At 43.1% G+C, this 21,317-nt stretch overlaps 3 non-coding genes across 3 annotated transcripts; 2 read left to right on the forward strand and 1 right to left on the reverse strand.

The window, feature by feature from the left end:
- The first annotated feature begins 4,454 nt into the window (after positions 1-4,454).
- Positions 4,455-4,526, forward strand: trnaw-cca (transfer RNA tryptophan (anticodon CCA)). The gene has a single exon. It is a non-coding gene; the product is annotated as a tRNA-Trp (tRNA).
- Positions 4,527-7,139: 2,613 nt separating this feature from the next.
- Positions 7,140-7,211, reverse strand: trnaw-cca (transfer RNA tryptophan (anticodon CCA)). The gene has a single exon. It is a non-coding gene; the product is annotated as a tRNA-Trp (tRNA).
- Positions 7,212-13,532: 6,321 nt separating this feature from the next.
- trnak-uuu (transfer RNA lysine (anticodon UUU)) lies at positions 13,533-13,618 on the forward strand. The gene is given in 2 exon segments: positions 13,533-13,569; positions 13,583-13,618. It is a non-coding gene; the product is annotated as a tRNA-Lys (tRNA).
- The last annotated feature ends 7,699 nt before the right edge of the window (positions 13,619-21,317 follow it).

A 21,317-nucleotide genomic window follows, 5' to 3' on the forward strand; every position in this document is an offset into this window, starting at 1 on the left:
CGAAGGTTAAGGGGTGATCTGATCGAAGTTTATTAGGGGAACAGATAGGGTGGATAGAGAGAAACTATTTCCACTGATTGGGGATTCTAGGAGTAGATGGCACAGTCTAAAAATTAGAGCCAGACCTTTCAGGAGTGAGATTAGAAAACATTTCTACTAACAACGTGTTGTAGAGGTTTGGAACTCTCTTCCGCAAACGGCAATTAATACTAGCTCAATTGCTAAATTTAAATCTGAGATAGACAGTTTTTTTTTTGGCAACCAAAGGTATTAAGGGATATGGGCCATCGCCAGGTATATGGAGTTAGATCACAGATCAGCCATGATCTTATCATATGGCAGAGCAGGAACGAGTGGCTGAATGGCCTATTCCTGTCCCTATGTTGCATTCCCTGGAATTCAGAAGATTAAGGGGTGATTTGATCGAAGTTTCAAGATATTGAGGGGAACTGAAGGGGTAGATAGAGAGAAACTATTTCCGCTGGTTGGGGAGTCTAGGATTAGGGAACATAGCGTAAAAATTAGAGCCAGGACTTTCAGGAATAAAGTTAGGAAACACTTCTACACGCAAAGGTTGGTGGAAGTTTGGAACACGGTTCAGCAAACGGCAGTTGAAGCTACCTCAATTGTTAATTTTAAATCTTAGATTGATAGGTTTTGTTAACCGAAGTTACGAAGAGATATGGGGCTGAGGCGGTTATAGCGAGTCAGGTCACAGGTCAGACATTTTTTAAATAGTCATGGAATGTGGGCGTCGTTGGCAAGGCCAGCATTTATTGTCCATCCATAACTGCCCTTGGGAAGGTGGTCGTGAGCCGTCATCTTCAACTGCTGAAGTCCGTGTGGTGAAGGTTCTCCCACAGTGCTGTTAGGTTGGGAGTTCCAGGATTTTTACCCAGTGACGACGAAGGAACGGCGATATATTTCCAAGTCGAGACGGGGTGTGAATTGCAGAGGAACGTGCAGGCGGTTTTGTTCCCATGTGCCTGCTGCTCTTTTCCTTCCAGGTGGTAGAGGTCGTGGGTTTGGGAGGTGCTGTCGAAGAAGCCTTGGTGAGTTGCTGCAGTCCACCTTGTGTTATGGTACACACTGCAGCCACTGTGCACCGGTGGTGAAGGGAGTGAATGTTTAGTGTGGTGGATGGGGTGCCAATCAAGCGGGCTGCTTTGTCCTGGATGGTGTCGAGCTTCTTGAGTGTTGTTGGAGCTGTACCCATCCAGGCAAGTGGAGATTATTCCATCACCTTCTTGACTTATGCCTTGTCGATGGTGGAAAGGCTTTGGAGAATGAGGAGGTGATTCACTCGCCACAGAATACCCAGCCGCTGACCTGCTCTTGTCGCCAGAGTATTTATGTGGTTGGTCCAGTTAAGTTTCTGATCAGTTGTCACCCCCAGGATGTTGATTTGAGTGATTCTGCGATGGTAATGTCGTTGAAAGTCAAGGCGAGGTGGTTCGAAAGTCTCTTGACTGGCACTTGTCTGGCGCGAATGTTACTTGCCACTTATGAGCCCAAGCCTGGATGTTGTCCAGGTCTTGCTGCATGCGGGCTCGGACGGCTTCATTATCTGAGGGGTTGCGAATGGAAATGAACACTGTGCAATCATCAGCGAACATCCCCATTTCTGACGTTATGATGAAGGGAAGGTCATTGATGAAGCAGCTGAAGATGGTTGGGCTTCGGACACTGCCCTGAGGAACTCCTGCAGCAATGTTCTGGGGCTGAGATGATTGGCCTCCAACAAACTCTACCATCTTCCTTTGTGCTCGGTATGACTCCAGCCACTGTAGAGTTTTCTCCCTGATTCCCATTTACTTCAAATTTACTCGGGCTTCTTGATGTCACACTCGGTCAAATGCTGCCTTGCTCTCAAGGCAGTCACTTTCACCTCACCTCTGGAATTCAGCTCTTTTGTCCATGGTAGGACCAAGGCTGTCATGAGATCTGGAGCCTATTTGTCCTGGTGGAACCCAAACTGAGCATCGGTGAGCAGGTTATTGGTGACTAAGTGCCGCTTGATAGCACTGTCGACGACACCTTCCATCACTTTGCTGATGATTGAGAGCAGACTGATGGTGCGGCAATTGGTCGGATTCTATTTGTCCTGCTTTTTGTGGACTTAATAGCAGAACAGGCTCGATGGGCGAAATGGCCGACTCCTGTTCCCGTGTTCCTCATTGGTGCAGAATGTAAAACGATCCTGCATTGGCCAGGTATCAAAACCGGGTCGCATGATAAGCAGGCGAGAATTCAACGCCAATACCACCAATCCTCGTATGGCCATTTGCTGCATGTGTCCATTTGGAATCCTGTTTGAAAGCACATGTAGTCTGACGGAGGCCCTGTGATAACCCCCCGCAGTCTGACCGACAGCTGTGCAAGAACTGCTTTGTGCAGCTGCAATAGCCCAGTGTTTGAAGCGTTAGACTCACACCCCACTCGGGTTTTCTTGCCCCGGTTTGAATTCTACTCGGTGAGTTAATGTTTAACGATCTGTTCAATGTCCAAATGAATAAACTAGAGCTAATTGACCGCGTTTACATTTTTCAAAGCTGGAGAGCCATTCCGCCGTGGCGGGCGACCAATGCTTTCTTTCAAGATTTCAAGACACGAGAAGGAATATCTCCCAATCAGCAATTTAAATTCTTCTAGATTGCAGAACCTGGCATTTATACTCTTTGTTTATTTCCTTGCATTTCTGTATCTGTCACTGATTCTGTCTCTTGTCGATAAGTGTTTAATTTTTTACATAAATTATTCATGTGTATAATTTATTATATAATAATTCATGTGTTTAATTTATTATCTAAACAATTCAATTGTTTAACTTATATAAATAATTCAATAGTTTAACTTAATATATCAATAATTGAATTGTTTAATGTATTCTTTTATGACATTGTTTAATTGATTGCATAAAAACTTCGTGTTTAATTTATCATATAAATAATTCATTTAAAAATTTTTTATATCATCAAATGTTTAATTTATTATATAAAGAACACAAGTCTTTCATTTGTTAATATAAAATTAAATTGTTTAATTTCTTTTATAATAATTTGTGTTTAATTTATTACATAAATAATTCAATAGCTTAATTGGTTATCTAAATAATTCAATTGATTAATTTATTATATGAATAGTTCAATCCTTTAATTTTATATATAAATAATTCAATAGTTTATTTTATCATATCAATAATTCAATTGTTTAATTTATTATATAAAGACAAGTGTTTAATTTATTACATAAATAATTCAATTGTTTAATTTATAGTATAAACAATTTAATTGTTTCATTTATTATATTATTTATTCAAGTGTTTATTTTTTATACAAACACTTCAATGTTTAATTATCAAAATAATTAAAATGTTTAATTTATTATAAAAATAACTCAATAGTTTGTTATATAAATAATTCAATAGTTTAATTTATTAAATAAATAATTAATTAGTTTAATTTATTATCGAAATAATTCAATTGATTTATTTATTATATAAATAATTCAAGTGTATAATTTATTATATAAATAATTCACGTGTTTAATTGTTATGAATAAATTTAAAAAATAATTGTATAATAAATTAAATGGTTCAATTTATTATACAAATAATTCAATCGTTTAATTTATTATCCAAATAATTCAATTGATAGAATTCTCAGGCTTCCTTGAATGGTGAAAACTGATCGAACCAGCAACACCAGCTGGCTGAGACGGTAGGAAAAGTAAAGTTAAAACCCAGCTGATGAGTTCGTAGCCAATGTCTCCACATTTATGTAGCTTCAGAGCAATTCATTCTGCAAACAGATCACTATAAAGCAAGTCGTACATTCAAAACGAATTTGGTGAAGAGAGGATAATATTGTTGACTTGAAATAATAAGTGTTGAATCTGATATCGCTGCACATCATATATTGTAGAAGAAAGCGAGCATGGACGGATACTGTGTTCTGGAAGGATGGCTGATCGGCTGCGTGACAGCGAAATTTTACATTGGCTGCACGGCTCTGTTGCCAGTTGATCTTTGGATCTGATTCCCGCTAAGGCAGTTTCACTGGTTCAAATCCTGGAGCTCTTACTCACTTTCACTGGATTTCCCACTAAAGCCCAAATAAAGTTTCACTCTCTTCGATCCTCCATAAATCCTGTTGTCGCAGCCTCTCTCACTCCGGCAGCTGGAGAACAGCGGAAAACTGATGGGTTTGTTGTCGCATCTGGAATGCGGTTTTGAACTGTTGTTATTCGCCGAGACAGCGCAGCTGGAGCCTTTAATGATCTCGTTCAGTGAAGAGAGACTGGCAGGCGGCTCCCAGACAGGGCTCAGGCCGGGACCGGGCAGCGGCTGGATGAGAAAGCGGAACTGTTGCTGTTGCTGCTTCCGCCTCTGGAAGTCCCTGCGGCGGTCGGTACTGATCTCCCTCTTATGGATACGGCTCCATTTATTGGATGTGGACCTCGTGGCGCAACGGTAGCGCGTCTGACTCCAGATTAGAAGGATGCGTGTTCAAATCACGTCGAGGTCATTGCGTTTTCACAGCGATTAAGTGTCTCTCTGCTTTATAGCGGGACCGTCTTTTTGGGATGGGCTGTTCACTGTTTGTAAAATAATAATTATTGTGGAATCATTGAATGGACACAGTTCAGAAGGAGGCCATTCGACCTATCGAACCCGTGCCGGCATTATGTAAGAGCAATCCAGTCAGGCCCTTTCCCGGTAGCCCTGCATTTTTTCCCCTTCAAGTATTTATCAAATTCCTTTTTAAAAGCCACGATTGAATCTGCTTCCACCACCCTTTCAGGCAGCGCATTCGAGATTATAAGTATTCGCTGCGTAATAAAGTTTTTCCTCATGTCGCCTTTGCTTCTTTTGCCAATCACCTTAAATCTGTGTCCTCTGGTTTACGACTCTTCCGCCAATGGGAACAGCTTCTCTTTATTTACTTTATCTGAACCCTTCATGACTTTGAAAACTTCTATCAAATCTCCTCTGAACCTTCCCTGCTCCAAGGGAACAATCCCAGCACGCGGCAAATGCGGTCAATTGGTTCCAATTCATTTATGTGAGCATTAAACGGACCTTGAAACAGTGGCCATGTTTTATGGAAGCCTGAGCTGGTGGTCAAAAGCGCGTGGACCCAATGTCTGTGTTGTTTCTGGGTTCAAATTTCACCACTGACAGACTTTTTGGCAATGTTCATTTTGACCTGTTCACAGAAAACCCCATTGTAGAGCGATGGAGCAGAGGATGTGAAAGAAGCTGAAAGTGAAAGTGCAGATATTAGTTTCATCACGGGGACAGGACACGTTTCCACAGGTGAGGAAATCTCACCTGAAGATTCTTTCTAGCAGAGTGGGACAGGTGATCAGAGTGACCGGGCTCTAGCGGCACAATCGGTCAGTGCGCGGTCTTTTTATACCGTAGATTCTGGGGAAATGCCGAGGTTGTTAATTCGAGTCTCAGCTAGATCAAACAATCCTTTTGCTTGTGAACATTTCGACCGGAGTTGAAGGTACAATTGGTGTGTTCGAAAATGTATCAACTTATTTGAATTGCCATGTGGTTCCTCCGGACCACGCTGTTGCAATAGCAGATGAGATGTTTAGTATTACTTGTTTACAGGAGGGAGGCTGCGGTTTTGGAGACGCAAACTATGATTTTCATCTATTTACAAATCGTGGGATTTAACTGGAAATTTAAACCAGCGCCTCCGACCGCTCAGTCAGGATACTTTCCATCCTACACTTCAGGAGCTAGTTTTACAGGAATAGAATTACTGCAAGCAAGAATTCTACCCCTCAAACTCCAATGCTCACACGTAAACCTCTCGGCATTGTGATAATATACACTCTACCATAAGTATACTTCAATCAAATTAGTGTTTTGTTTCACTGTGAGAGCGAAGAGACATTGATGTGTAGGCATTGGCTGCAGCAGCTGGCTTGCACCTTTACTTTTCCTACTGTCTCAGTCTTTTATTTCTTTACCCTTCTCTGCTGGTGTTGCAGGTTACATCAGCCTTCGCCGTTCAAGGAAACCTGAGAAGTCCATCGGGGACAACGCAGAGAGAGAAGAGCCAGAGACAGGGAGATATAGAGGGATGAATGCAAAGAAAATAAGGTGTATAAATGTCAGGTTTAGCAAACCAGCAGAATTTAAGTTACAGATTCCGTCTCCGGATCTTGCAAGAGAAGTTTTAACATCCAATTGAAAGCATCGGCCACGCTGTTGTATCTGTCATGCTGGGAGAGAGGTAAATACGGTTAATTAACAACAATTAATCTGTTTGAGCATTGAAGAGATCTTTAAACAGTAGCGCTTCCAACAGAATTCAAACCTACGCAGGAAAACCCCAATTGGAATTTTGAGCCCAACGTTTCAACCATTCGGCCATCGCAGCTGTCAACCCCATGTTCGTGCAGACAGAATTCCAAATGGACACATGCAGGGACTCTCGGTACGAGCATTGGTGGTTCAGGGGTAGAATTCTCGCTTGCTATATGAGAGACCCGGGCTCGATTCCCAGCCAATGTAGGAACGTTTTGCATTCTGCACCAATAAGTAACTTCGGAACAGGGTCCAATGGTCACTGTTTCAAGGTCTGTTCAATGCTCAAATAAATGAATTGGAACGAATTGACCGCATTTGCCGCGAGCTGGAGTTGTTCCCCTTCGAGCAGAGAAAATTCAGAGGAGATTTGATCGAAGTGTTCAAAATCATGAAGGGTTCAGATGAAATAAAGAAAGAAGAGCTTTTCTAATTTGCGGAATGGTCTGGAACCACAGGACACAGAATTGAGGTGATTGGCAAAAGAACCAAAGGCAACATGAGGGAAAACTTTTTAAAGCAGTGAATAGTTATAATCTGGGATGCGCTGTCTGTGAGTGTGGTGGAAGCAGATTCAATCGTGGCTTTTAAAAATGAATGGATGAACACTTGATGGGGAAAATGCAGAGCAACGGGGAAAGTGCCCGGGAATGGGAAGAACTGGATTGCTCTTACAAAAGGCAGGTACGGGATTGATGGGTCGGACGGTCCATTGTATGATTCCATGATAATTGTTATTTTACAAATAGTGAACACACCATCCGCTGTGAAATAGAGTCAGCGAGACACTGAAACGCCGTGAAAATGTTTATGACCCCGACGTGATTCGAACACGCATCCTTCTGATCTGGAGTCAGACGCGCTACCGTTGCGCCACGAGGTCGATACAGCACCCTTTGAGCCGGATCCATGGGAGGGAGATCGGTATTGAACGCCACATGGACTCTCAGAGGCGGAAGCAGCAGCAGCAACAGCGCAAGAGCCCCGCTCTCCAATCCAGCCGCCGCCCGTGGTGAGTTACCGGTCCCGGCCTGAGCCCTGTCTGGGAGCCGCCTGCCGCTCTCTCTTGACAGAACGGTACCGATCCTGTTTCAGCTCACACACAGGATCAGGAATCCCGCTCCTGACAGATTCACTTCTTTAAACCTTAGATTCAATTAATTGGGATTTAATTCAATCCTCATCTGCCCTCCCCTTTGTCAGTTCAGGACTTCATTTAAACCGATACTTGGAGCTCTGTTTTACAGGTTGCCCACTACAAACACATTTTGCTGCTAAATTCTGCTCAATAAAAAGTGCCCAGGAACTCGGGAATTTCTCCTGGGTACTGAGTTCGAGTTAAGGAACAATAGAGGTGAGATTACACTACTTGGTGTATTCAATAGGCCACCAGATAGTGGGACGGATATAGAGGTGCAAATGTGCAGGGAAATTACAGAGAAGTGCAAAAGCCATAGAGTGGTGATAACGGGGGATTTCAATTATCCTAATATAGACTGGGATAACAATAATATAAGGCGCAAAGAAGGGGAGGAATTTTTGAAATGTGTTCAGGATAACTTTCTCGACCAGTACGTTTCTGGCCCACTGAGGAAGGAGGCATTGCTGGACTTGGTTCAAGGGAATCAGTCGGGCCAATTGGAGCAAGTGTCAGTGGGGAAGCATTTTGGGAGCAGCGATCAGTATCATAAGGATTAGAATCGCTATGGAAATGAACTTTGTCCACTCTTAGTAAAAATTCTCAATTGGAGGAGGGTCAATTTCAGTGGGATGAGAACAGATCTGGCCCCGGTAAATTGGAATCCAACATTGGCAGGCAAAACTATAATTGGACAGTGGTTTGTCTTTAAAAAGATGATTCGGGTATAGAGAAGGTACATTCCAACGAGGGAGAAAGGTAGGGCAACTAAAGCCAGAGCTCCGTGGGTAATAAGAGAGATAGAGAGTAAGATGAAGTGGAAAAAACAGGCGTATGACAGGTATCAAGCTGATAACACAAGTACCAAACCGAGATAATATAGAAAGATCAGAGAGGAAGTGAAAAAACAATAAGGGGGGCAAAGAGAGAGTATTAGAAGAGCAGACAACATACAAGGGAATCCAAAAGTCTTCTACAGACATGTTAACAGTAAACGGGTAGTAAGAGGAGGGGCGGGGACGATTAGGGACCATAAAGGAGATCTACACATGGAGGCAGTGGGCATGGCAGAGGTACTAAATGAGTACTTCGCATTGTTCTTTAACAAGGAAGAACATGCTGCCAGATTCTCGATAAAGGAAGATATAGTTAAGATACTGGATGGGCTGAAAAATGAGAAAGAAGAAGTACTAGAAAGGCTTGCTGTACTTAAAATAGATAAGTCAACTCGTCTGGATGGGATGCACGCTCGGATGCTGAGGGAAGTAAAGTGGGAAATTGCAGAGGTACTGGCCATAATCTTCCAGACATCCTTAGATATGGGGATGGTGCCAGAGGACTGGAGAATTGCAAAGGTTACAACCTTGTTCAAAAATGTGTGTAAAGATAAACCCAGCAACTATAGGTCAGTCAGTTTAACCTCGGTGATGGGAAAAGTTTTGGAAACGATAATCCGGGAGTGAATTAACAGTCACTTGGACGAGTATGGATTGATTAGGGAATGCCAGCACAGATTTATTAAAGGCAAACCGTGTTTACCCAACTTGATAGAGTTGTTTGATGAGGTAACAGAGAGGGTAGATGAGGTCAATGCAGTTGAAGTGGTGTATATCGATTTTCAAAAAGCGTTTGATAAAGTGCCACGTGGTAGGCTTGCGCTCAAGATTGCGGCCCGTGGAACACAGGGAGCAATAGCAACATGGTAACAGAACTGGCTAAATGACAGGAAACAGAGAGTTGTGGTGAATGGTTGTTTTTCGGACTGGAGGGAGGTGTAAAGTGGTGTTCCATACGGGTCGATGCTGGAACCACTGCTTTTCTTGATAGATATTAATGACTTGGACTTGGGAGTAAAGGGTACAATATCAAAATTTGCAGATGACACAAAACTTGGAAGGGTAGTGAACAGTGAGGTGGATAGGCTTCAAGAGGATATGGACACGTCGGTGGCATGGACGGACACGTGGCAGATGCAGTTTAAGACGGCAAAATGCGAGGTGATGCATTTCGGTGGGAAAATGAGGAGAGGCAATATAAACTAGAGGGCACAATTCTAAAAGGGTTAGAGGAACAGAGGGATCTGGGGGTATATATGCACAAATCGTTGAAAGTGGCAGGGCAGTTTGAAAAAGCGGCTTAAAAAGCAGACTGGATCCTGGGGTTATAGAGAGGGGCGTCGAGTAGAAAAACAAGGAAGTCATGATGAACCTTTATAAACCGAATCGAATATTGTATCCAGCGCATTTTTGGAAGGATGTGAAGGCCTTGAGAGGGTGCAGAGGAGATTTACTGGAGTGATTCCAGGGATGAGGGACTTAAATTACATGGATAGACTGGAGAAGCTGGGATTGTTCTCCTTGGAACTGAGAAGGTTCAGAGGAGATTTGATAGAGATATTCAAAATCATGAAAGGCCTAGACAGAGTAGATAGAGAGAAACTGTTCCCATTGGCGGAAGGGACATGAACCAAAGGGCATACATTTAAGGTGATTGGCAAAAGGACCAAAGGTGACATGAGTAAAAACTTCTTTACACAGCGAGTGGTTGGAATCGTTGATTTTTGTGCTTTGCATGTGATGAAATTTCACCATTTTAAAGACTGTATCTTAAGAGTGCGATTAAAAGTTCAGTGCTTCTGACACCAGGAATCTGCTGCAGCCGTTGTTAAATTTATTAATAACAGGCAATTGTCCCCGTTTATCACAGAAACGCCCTAACCGAATATGCGATCAAGATGAAAGTAACGCAACGAGAAGCATCTGATTTAACACAAAGGCATCGGGCGATGACAAACATCCCCACCCGTTTTGCTTTTCCAACATAAAGAGTGTGACATTTATTCTCTGAACATAGAAACAGTCTGGTCTCGCTCACTACAGAAATCTCCATGTCACAGCGAATTAGCCTTTCGGGACCTTGTCTGTCAAGATGAATTGTGATTTGCGTGAAACCAATGTTCCATTCCTTTATATGTTTCATGTGCCTGCTCTGCGATCACAAGGTTTTTGTTTAGTCCACGGGGTAAATGTTGGACTAACAGCCCTGCTCAGCCGCCAATGATCACGGTACATTTTCTTGCAGACAAAACGCACATTGAAACCCTGGAACTTTGAGGCGATGAATCCTGAGGAAAAATAAAATAAGGGCTCGAATCAATCAAACCAATAGCACCATCGAGACAAGTGAAGAGGTCACCTGCTAAACCAGTAATTCACTGAGCTGAAGCTTGAGGTTGCAGCGACCAATATAACAGCTGTCTGTCTACTGAGAGGTTACTTTTCTAAAATGAATGGTTGAAGCTTGCAGGACTGAAAATCCAACGAGCCGGTCTTCACTCTCAAACCAGCAACTGTGAAGTTAAGAGGTACGTGCCGGAGAAATACTCAATTTCAGCGCGGTGACATTGGGCCAGAGTAAAGGTCAGTTATATAATTACCGAGTGGCGAGAGGATGGATTTGGAACTCCTGATCGACCGCACTGTGCATTTTCCAGATCTGCATGAAGCATCAATCCCTTCAATTCATCACTTACAGAGACAATTCGATTCTCGTTTTTCTTCCCCTGAGATTGGCGAGATCTTCAAAATTGAAAGCGACCCATATCAGAGCGAACCTCGTCACCGACATGCTCACAGATACAAAGCGGCCAAACTCAGTTTCAGTGAGATGAAAGCCCAGAGCGGTTTCAAGGTGAAAGGCAACTGCAAATAAAGCTCGTTCAATGAAAGTGCAGGTCATTGAGATGCCTTTAAGTTCCTGATTGTTTGAATTGAACTTCTTCCGAAAGCGCTTGAGATTCAGGTGGAGTGATTTGGGGACTTCTTTTCCCACTTTGCAAAAGTTTGTACCGCAGCTCAAGAACAAAAGTCCAGGGCTAAATTAGGGCTTCTCCGGGGTATGAACCTCGAATCGAGAATTATACCCCTACCTGATCGAGCCCAGAAATAAATCAGTCTAAGTAAAATAACGGTATTGGAGAAAATAATTCGACTAAAGATAGAGAAATCTCCACCCCAGGGAACTAAGAGGAATAGGTGAGGAAATTTTACATCCTTAAGTCATGATCGTTCAAAACTCTCTTGTTTCAGGAATTGTTCCGTGGATTGAAAAATTTCCAAAGTCACTTCATTATTCAGGATGGGGAGGAGAGATAAAGTAGAAAATTACAGACCTATTAGTATAACGTCTGTTGTGGGGAATTTACCAGTATCTGTTATTAGGGAAAGAATGACTGAGCAAACCCTAATATTCCTTTCTCCTCCATGTGTTTATCTCGCTTCCCCGTAAATGCATCGATGCTTTTCGCCTGAACTACTCCTTGTGGTAGCGAGTTGCACATTCCAGCGAGTCTCATTGTAAATATGGTTCTCTTGAATGCCATATTGGATTAAATGTGACTATCTTATATTTATGGCCCCAATTTTGTTCTCCTCCCCACAAAATTGCAAACACCTCTGAACTATCAAACCCTTGCATAATCTTAAAGTCCTATTTCAGGTCACCCTCAGCCTTCTATTTTCCGTGGAAATGAGCCGAAGACTGTTCAATCTTTCAATATGGGGAAGTGTGAGGTCATCCACTTTGGACCTAAGCAAGATAGATGAGAATATTTTCTAACTGGTGAGAAGCTAGGAACTGTGGGGGAGGAAAGATGTTCACGGGTCCAAGTGCAGAAATCATGAAAAATCAGTGGGCAGTTCCAAAAAATAATTTAAAAGGCGAATGGAACTTTGGCCTTTATCTTAAGGGAGCTGGAATTCAAAGGGGTGGAAGTTATGTTACAGTTATATAAATTCTGCTGAGACCACATTTAAAGTACTGCATTCAGTTCTCGGCACCACACCTCAGGGAGGATATATTGGCCTTGGAGGGGGTGCAGCGCGGATTCAACACAATTATACCGGGGCTAAAATGTTTAAATTATGCGGACAAGTTGCAGAGAAAAGGTTTGTTTTTCATTGTGCATAGAAGATTAAGTGATGATGTAATCGAGTTCTTGAAGGTGATTAAATGAGCCAATGGTGTGTGTGTGAGCTGTGAAACAGCTTGAAATCCCAATCCTCTCCACCACTGGGGACTGAGACTTCCAACATACAGGGATTTTCACTCGTGCAAGTTTCATCCACATTTTCTGCTCTTCATTTCTCCGACCTGCTTGTTGCGCCTTTTCCTTCAATTCAGGACTTACAGGAAAAACTCGATTCTGCGGTCAATCTTCGGGTCACGTGGTGAGATTTCAAATAATTGAAATCGACCCTTATCAACCTCAGGATGAAGATGTTTGATGCGAGCAGTGGTGACACAGACCGTGCGCGGCTGCGGTGGCGCATTGGGTCAGCGCGCGTTACTTCCACAATAATTATACGCTCGAGAAATGCTGGGGTTGTGAGCTCCAGCGCCCTCGAAGGTAGTTGAAACTTCTCAACATTTTGACTGGAGTTCAAGGTAAAACCGGTTCCATAACGCATCGACTTCTTCATGTCCCCATGTGGGCACTGAGGCTCCTCTGGCCGACCGTCTTGCAATAGCAGGTGAGAGTTTATTTGTTAAAAGGAGTGAGAGTGGGCAATTGGCGACAACTGAAATGGTAAAGCGGCCAGCACGACATCTTTAAATCGAAAGAAACAAAAACACAATTCTTCTTTCCGTGAAGCAGGTATTCATCGGTTTGAAGTGTCGTGTCGGGAAAATTCGGGAGGCAAATCTGCTGCCTGGTGTCACGGTGTGACGGTTGAAATTATTCAGCTTTCAATTGTTGATCGGCTGAAAGGTCGAGAGGCCTTTTCCAGCTCCCGTGTGGGACAAGTTTAGCTTTTGAGCCATTGGGTAAAGTGTTATTTTTAATTGCTGCTAACGAATGACAAGACATTTTGTACAAACAAGAAGAGTTGCAAAATCACGAGTTCGCTGTCCATGTTTCTTTCATCATGTTCAACAGAAACAAGGATTCTCCTCAACACGTTGCTGAAAATTGTATAAAAGGGATGCTCCCCCGAATTCGACATCGACAGGGATAATTCAGAGTCCGACCATGAATCTATATGATGGAAGCTAATCCAACAGCGAGCCTGGATAGCTCAGTCGGTAGAGCATCAGACTTTTAAGAACGGGTAGTGATCTGAGGGTCCAGGGTTCAAGTCCTTGTTCAGGCGAAAACTTTTAAAATAGCTGGCAAGTTCTGCTTTTCCAGCGGAGCAAAATCAGCGAAAGGAGCAAGAGTTGGCCATCCAGTCCCTCGAGCCCACTTCGCCAATTTGATTAGGTCATTGCTGATTTTCGACCTCAACTCCACTTTCCTGACCTGTCCCCATATCCTTTGAGTTCCTTCGTGTCCAGCATTCTATCTATCTCAGTTTTGAATCTATTCAATGGCTCAGCATCCACAGCCCTCTGGGGTCGAGAATTCCAATAGTTCACAACCTTCTCAGTGAAGAAATTATTCCTCATCTCTGTACTGAATGGCCGGCCCCTTATCTTGAGATTATCATCATTAGCTCTAGACTCTCCAGCAAGGGGAAACAGCATCCCAGCATCTACCCTGTCAAGCCCTCTAAGAATTTTATATGTTTCAATGAGATCACCTGATTATTGAAAACTGCAGAGAATATAGGCCCATTCTACTCAATCTCTCCTCACAAGACAACCCTCTCATCCCAGGAATCAATCGAGTGAACCTTTGTTGCATCCACTCTAAGGCAAGTGTATCGTTCCGCAGGTAAGGAGATCAAAACTGTACACAGTACTCCAGATGTGGTCTTACCAAACCCTATATAATTACAGCAAGGCTTCCTTATCTTTGTAATCCAACCACCTCGCAATAAAGGGCAACATACCATTTGCTTTTCTAATTGCTTGCTGCATCTGCATGTTAACTTTCTGTGATCCGTGTGCAAGAGCACACAAATCCCTCTGAATACCAACATTTCGCAGTCTCTCACCTTTGAAAAGATATTCTGCTTTTCAATTCTTCCTACCAAAGTGAATAACCTCACATTTCCCCACGTTATAATTCATCTGCCAACTTCTCGCCCACTCACTTAACCTGTCTGTATCACTTTGCATCCTCTTTGCGTCCTCCTCACAGCTTACTTTCCCACCTAGTTTTGTATCGTCAGCAAACTTGGATACATTACACTCGGTCCCCTCATCTAAGTCATTAATATCGATTGTAAATATCTGAGGCCCAAGCACTGATATTCACGGCACCCCACTAGTTACAACCTGCCAACCCGAAAATGACCTGTTTATTCCGACTTTCTATTTTATGTACATCAACAAATCCTCAATCCATGTTGATATATTACCCACTATCCCATGAGCCCTAATCTTGTCTAACAAACTTTTGTGTGGCACCTTATCGATTACCTTTTGAAAATCCAAATATTCTATATCCACTGGTTCTCCCTTATCTACCCTGCTATCTACACCCTCATAACCTCTAACAGAGTTGTCAAACACGATTTCCCTTTCACAAAACCGTGTTGCATGTGCCTAATCATGTTATGATTATCTAAGTGTCCTGTTATCAAGTCCCTAGTAATAGATTCTAACATTTTCCCTCCTACTATTGTCAGGCTAAATGGCTTGTCGTTCCCTGTTTCCTCTCTCCCTCCTTTCTTGAATAGCGGGGTTACTTTTGGTACCTTCCAATCCATGGGGACCTTTCTAGAATCATGGGCACTCTGGAAGATAAAACCAATGCATCCACTATCTCTGCAGCCACCTCTTTTAAAACCCTGGATGTAGGCCACCAGGGCCAATGAATTTGTCAGCTTTTAGTCCCATTAATTCCTCCAGTACTTTTTCATTACTAATCTTCATTGCTTTAGGTTCCTCACTCTCATTAGAACTTTGGTTCCCCAATAGTGCTGGTATGATTTTTGTGTCTTCTTCTATGACGACAGATACAAATCTAATTTCACAAACCATCTCAGCCAACTCACCCCTCATAACTCCGTTATTGGTTTTGTTTAAATTTAAGACCCTAGTTTCGGACTTAACGACATCATTCTCAAACTCAATCTGAAATTCTATCATATTATGATCATTCTTCCCCAGAGGATCATTTACTTTCAGTCTACTAATTAATCCTGTCTCATTACACAATATTAGATCTAAAATAGCCTGTTCCCTTTTTGGTTCCTCGACATATTGATCTAGAAAACTGTCTCGAATGCATTCCATGAACATCGGACAGCTTATCTTGAGTTGCTAACATGATGTCAACACGATGGGACGTGTTATGACTGGAAGACAAGGCCAGATCTGCCAGGTGAATTAGATGTTTGCTGCAAGCATGGAGAATTAATGAAACCAAGACTTCCCTGCAGAGCAAGGAGTTGGAAAGAAAGATGCTGGGCATTGAGAGGCGAAGGATTTTGTAGACAGCAGGATGAATGGACAAAAGGATCTCAACTCCCTGCTTCTTTTCTACACTGATAAATCTCGACAAAAATATCATCTCCGTACTTCTTACAGATAATGAATGTCTGAATGCTCAAGAGATCACTGATCCAAGCCAGTTATCTCCACTCGCACTCTGCTTCCAATCTTGCACACGTTGCTTAGCTTTGAAATTGTTCATTTTTTCACACTGGGATTCAACTTGAAGAAAACGAAGCTGTGATCAGCTGGTGTTGTTCAGGAAATGGAGTAAAAGAAGATACATAAAAGGCGAATGATAACAGTGACTGTTCGGACACTGTGATCTACTTTTAAAGGTTCTTCAACATTCAAAGTGTCAGGCAGCAGATCTTTTCCAAATCATGACAGAAATGGCAAGAAAACTTCATGCAGACTTTGATGAGCGGCACGACTTTCGAACAGGAGGCATTTTACAGAAGGCAAGAAAGTGCATTGTATATCGCTCTTATGGGTTGTAAAATTGAAGAATGATAGGCTGCTGGCTGTTCAGGCAGGAGCCGTGAAATTGCTCATGTTGATCAGGAGCGAGCTTTGCGCTCAGTCGGGGGAATTTGGTTGGTGCTATTCTGAACAACACCAGGAAAGTCAAGTTCCCTGATCGGGAATCAAACATGGTGCCGCGGCGGCGAGAGCGCCGAATCCTCAGCTCGAGACCACCAGCGAATCTGCTGCAATTTTCATTCAAGCAAGCAGACCAACGCTGCCTTTCCGACTTGTCCCTTTGAAACTCACGTCACTTTCGTCCCAGACAAGTTGCTCGCACAAAATGGAATTTACTGTTCGAACATGAAAGACTTGTTCAGACAACGACAGCACCAAGTGCGGGTCGGCAGGTACATGAAATGGACAGTGAGGGGAAATATTACCACAAGCTGCTGGTGTAACTGTTTCCATTTCCAAAACGCACGCACCGAATCAGTGCAGCTCCTGGGAAAGGTGCAAGGCAACGCAGGGCTGTCATGTCTCACTTGAAGCAACTGACACACACAAGATTCTGCCATCACCTGCCATCTCCTTCTGTTTCTGTCACTACTTTATCTCCAGCTTCCTCTGCTCCTCCAGATGCCGGTGAAATAGATGTTCAAAGCAAATAATGCGACTTAACGAGAAAAAAACCTTAACTGGAAAGCAGGAGAGGGGAAAAATGATGCTGGGTATTGAGACACGATGGATTTTGCAGATACCTGGATAAATAGACACAACGATCTCATCTCCCAGCTTCTTCGGATACTGAATATCTTAATGCTCAAGAGATGTTCTCACTGCCCCAGGCCCATTATCTCCAGTCGCATCTCCCACCAATCTTGCATATGTTGCTTCGCTCTGAAATTGTGCATTTTTTTCACACTGGGATTCCATTTGCTGAAAACATTGCTGTGTTCAACTTGTGTTGTTACGGAGATGGAGCACAAGAAGATACATAAAAGTCCAATGATAACAGTGACTGTTCAGACACTGTGAGCTACAGTTGAAGGTCGGCAACATTTAAAGTCAAGTAACAGATCTTTTCCAAATCTTGACACAAATGGCAAGAAAACTTAACGCAGACTTTGATCAATGTTACGACTTTCAAATAGCAGACATTTTATACAAGGCAAGAAAGATTTACAAGGATGTTGCCTGGACTGTAGAATTTTAGCTAAGAGGAAAGATTGGATTGGCTGGGGATGTTTTCTTTGGAACAGAAGAGGCTGAATGCAGATTTAATTGAGGTGTACAAAATTATGAGGGGCCTAGTGTGGATTGGAAGGACCCATATCCCTTCACAGATAGGATAGTAACCAGGGGCACAGATTTAAAGTGATTGGTAGGAGGATTAGTGGGGAGCTGAGGAGAAATTCTTTCGCCAAGGGTTGTGGGGTCTGCAACTCACTGCCTGAAAGGGTGGTAGAGGCGGACACTCTCATCGCATTTAAAGAGTACGTGGGTATGTGCTGTAAACTATAAGGCCACAGACCAAGAGCTGGAAAGTGGGGTGAAGCTGGATAGCTCTTTTTCGGCCGGCACAGACACGATGGCCTCTTTCTGTGCCGTAAATTTCTTTGATTGTATGATTCTAATTAACAGTAAGCAGGGTAGTTCAGGGGTCATGGGAAAGCTGCTGAAGAAAAATAACTGCTGGGAACCATGCAATGTGTTCTTGTAAACCACAGACAAGGGAAGTTCCAGCTCCAGTGACGGGATACTGATGTAAGGGACAGTCGGGACTGGAGACACTGGAGATCAAGCTCAGGGTGCCTGAGGTTCCATCCAGAGGGATCATCTCGTGTACACGGGAGACTTGTATGTTTACTCTGGTACGGTAGAGGAAAGAGAATTTACTCATATATTTCTTAATAAGGTATTAAAGTTGCTGACTCTCAGAATTGTTAATTAATAAGACAATGCATTAGTTAGGACCTTCCACCCCTAAGTCTCTCTGCTCCTCTACTTTTAAACTTTGACCATTTTGTTTACATTTCATCTCATTTTTCTTCCTCTCAAAATCTATGACGTCACATTTCTCTCCATTAAACTTCACCTGCCTGTTTCCGAACCTGTGGACGTCACAATGACGTCACTGACTCCTCTTCACAGTTCCCCACGCTGCCAATTTTGGCGTCATCTAGAGATTTTCACCTTGTGTCCCACATACCCAAGCTCAGATCATTCTCTGTATTGAGAAGAGCAATGGTCCCAACACTGACCATGGGGGACACCACTGTTTACATCTGTCCTGTCTGAAGAACATCCATTAACAACAACTCTCTGTTTTCTGCTCTTTACACAACTTCCTATCCACACTGCCCAATTCATTTTAATACCGTGGGTATTAATTTTATCAACAAGCCTCCTGTCCGTCATCTTATAAAACACCTTTTCACAATCCATCCACACAACCTCCGCTACATTCCCTTTATCAGTAGACTTGAGATATCTCAAATAATCCATGTTAGTTGTTCTTAATTAATGTGTTTTTCCAACAAATGTTGAAATGTTTGTTCCACCTCATCTTTTTCAAGCCACAACAGAAAGGTCGAGTTTTCTCCTGGAGCTTAAGATAAATTAATTTTTAAAAATGATGCCTCAGACAATGGGGACATCTGGGCTTAGACCCGCCCATTCGGTGCCGCAACTCCCGCCCCTCACACACTCCGAATGGTCAGAGGACCAACTATCCGCTCATCCCTCCAGTCAATTTACCATAAGACCATAAGACCATAGAGATAGGAGCAGAAGTGGGCCATTCGGCCCCTCGAGCCTGCTCTGCCATTTAATGAGATTATGGCTGATCTGATTTTTACCTCAACTCCACTTTTCTGCCCTTTCCCCATATCCTTTAACTCCCTTGCTGATCAAAAATTTGTGTAACTCAGCCTTGAATGTATTCAATGACTCAGCCTCCACAGCTTTTTGTGATAACGAATTCCAAAGATTCACGACCCTCTGGGAGAAGAAATTCCACCTCATTTCCATCTTAAACGGGCGACCCCTTATTCTGAGACTATGCCCCTAGTTTTAGAGCCCCCATGAGGGGTAACATCATCTCAGTATCAACCCTATCAAGTCCCCTCAGATCCTTGCATGATTCAATAAGATCTCCTCTCATTCTTCTAAACTCCAATGCGTATCGACCCAACCTGTTCAATCTTTCCTCATAAGACAATCCTTCCATAACCGTTATCAACCTAGTGAACCTTCTCTGTACCGCCTCCAATGCAAGTATGTCCTTCCATTAATAAGGTCACCAGAACTGTACGCAGTACTCCAGATGTGGTCTCACCAGCACCCTGTACACTTGCAGCATGACTTCCCTGCTATTATACTCCATCCCCTTAGAAATAAAGTCCAATATTCTGTTTGCCTTCCGGATTACCTGCTGCACCTCTATGTTATAGAATCATAGAATCATAGAAGTTTACAACATGGAAACAGGCCCTTCGGCCCAACATGTCCATGTCGCCCAGTTTATACCACTAAGCTAGTCCCAATTGCCTGCACACGGCCCATATCCCTCGATACCCATCTTACCCATGTAACTGTCCAAATGCTTTTTAAAAGACAAAATTGTACCCGCCTCTACGACTGCCTCTGGCAGCTCGTTCGAGACACTCACCACCCTTTGAGTGAAAAAATTGCCCCTCTGGACCCTTTTGTATCTTTCCCATCTCACCTTAAATCTATGCCCCCTCGTTATAGACTCCCCTACCTTTGGGAAAAGATTTTGACTATCTACCTTATCTATGCCCCTCATTATTTTATAGACTTCTATAAGATCACCCCGAAACCTCCTACTCTCCAGGGAAAAAAGTCTCAGTCTATCCAACCTCTCCCTATAAGTCAAACCATCAAGTCCCGGTTGCATCCTAGTAAATCTTTTCTGCACTCTTTCTAGTTTAATAATATCCTTTCTATAATAGGGTGACCAGAACTGTACACAGTATTCCAAGTGTGGCCTTACTAATGTCTTGTACAACTTCAACAAGACATCCCAACTCCTGTATTCAATGTTCTGACCAATGAAACCAAGCATGCTGAATGCCTTCTTCACCACCCTATCCACCTGTGACTCCACTTTCAAGGAGCTATGAACCTGTACTCCTAGATCTCTTTGTTCTATAACTCTCCCCAACGCCCAACCATTAACGGAGTAGGTCCTGGCCCGATTCGATCTACCAAAATGCATCACCTCACATTTATCTAAATTAAACTCCATCTGCCATTCATCGGCCCACTGGCCCAATTTATCAAGATCCCGTTGCAATCCTAGATAACCTTCTTCACTGTCCACAATGCCACCAATCTTGGTGTCATCTGCAAACTTACTAACCATGCCTCCTAAATTCTCATCCAAATCATTAATATAAATAACAAATAACAGCGGACCCAGCACCGATCCCTGAGGCACACCGCTGGTCACAGGCATCCAGTTTGAAAAACACCCCTCTCCAACCACCATCTGTCTTCTGTCGTCAATCCAATTTTGTATCCAATTGGCTACCTCACCTTGGATCCCGTGAGATTTAACCTTATGTAACAACCTACCATGCAGTACCTTGTCAAAGGCTTTGCTGAAGTCCATGTAGACCACGTCTACTGCACAGCCCTCATCTATCTTCTTGGTTACCCCTTCAAACAACTCAATCAAATTCGTGAGACATGATTTTCCTCTCACAAAACCATTCTGACTGTTCCTAATCAGTCCCTGCCTCTCCAAATGCCTGTAGATCCTGTCTCTCAGAATACCCTCTAACAACTTACCCACTACAGATGTCAGGCTCACCGGTCTGTAGTTCCCAGGCTTTTCCCTGCCGCCCTTCTTAAACAAAGGCACAACATTTGCTACCCTCCAATCTTCAGGTACCTGACCTGTAGCTGTCGATGATTCAAATATCTCTGCTAGGGGACCTGCAATTTCCTCCCTAACCTCCCATAACGTCCTGGGAT

This window comes from Heptranchias perlo, chromosome 20, assembly GCF_035084215.1.
Source record: "Heptranchias perlo isolate sHepPer1 chromosome 20, sHepPer1.hap1, whole genome shotgun sequence".
NCBI lineage: Eukaryota > Metazoa > Chordata > Chondrichthyes > Hexanchiformes > Hexanchidae > Heptranchias > Heptranchias perlo.